Here is a 1,037-nt window from a genome sequence, read left to right on the forward strand (position 1 = left end):
ACGTTATTCGATATATTTTTTGTCATAACTAGTGACGGCTAAATTTACAGGCAAAGTGTATTTGATATACTCAAGCAAACCCAAATACCATTGCATTATCATTTGATTGTATTTGCACCTTCGGTTAAGCTTATTGGACATGTGTACTGACAATCACACTAGCAAATTGCCAACACACCATTTTAGTCACAAGCCCATTGATTTTTGTTGACAATTTCAGGGGTGAGTTTTCTCAGTAAACGAAGCCGGCCATCGCATTACCCATTAGGCCAAACTGACAGCCTTTTCTTTCATCAGGGCAGACTGTTTTCTCTTCAACTGTCTTTTTCAAGAGGAGATTACTTCAACCTCTACATTGGTCAAATCAGTCGACTTCTCAACTACTGGTTGAGCCTGTTCTTCAAGTACCACTGGTTTCATTGACCAGAGCAACTAAAGCCCTTATAATAAACGGCTTATTGACTATGGAAGGATCCTTTCCAGCTAAGACCAAGCCCAAACATTGTCTAGCCTCTTTACTGACTTTTCCAAAAATAGCTTCCATCATGAATGCAGAGGAACTATCAAAGAGCAGCAAAATCAAAGAGATTAAGAAAAAGAAAAAGCTAAAAGGCTACGCAATCTTGTCCTGAGATACAGGACAACGAAGCAAAATAGGAATTAACTACTGAACCACATCAACATATACTGCATATTTTGATTGCCTCTAGTCCGTAACTATCCAAAACATCTGCTATTCTACCGGGTCATTTTCTAAATAAACTCTCGAAAAATCCTAACGCAAACAAACTTGTATGATATTTAATTTGATATTCCCAAAGCACGTTTTCTTCAACAACATCATAAACAAACAAAAGCGAGGAATTTTATTCAGAAATTTTAGTATGAAGCTCTAAATTACGACAAACCGGCATAATTTTAATCTCAGCAGAGCTTCTTTGGCAGAAAATTTGAATGGGGGAAATAATGACCCCTTTATTTTTAATAGCCCTCTTACGCTGCACGAAATATGGATTACATTCTGCTCTTCAGAGGGC

At 37.4% G+C, this 1,037-nt stretch overlaps 1 protein-coding gene across 3 annotated transcripts in view; it reads right to left on the bottom strand.

Annotated features, from left to right (window-relative positions):
- Nucleotides 1-1,037, bottom strand: part of LOC131877117 (uncharacterized) — an 11,513-nt gene that overhangs the window by 2,463 nt on the left and 8,013 nt on the right. The gene's annotated exons all lie outside the window — the stretch shown is intronic.

Source organism: Tigriopus californicus, chromosome 1, assembly GCF_007210705.1.
Source record: "Tigriopus californicus strain San Diego chromosome 1, Tcal_SD_v2.1, whole genome shotgun sequence".
Classification (NCBI taxonomy): Eukaryota; Metazoa; Arthropoda; class Copepoda; order Harpacticoida; family Harpacticidae; genus Tigriopus; species Tigriopus californicus.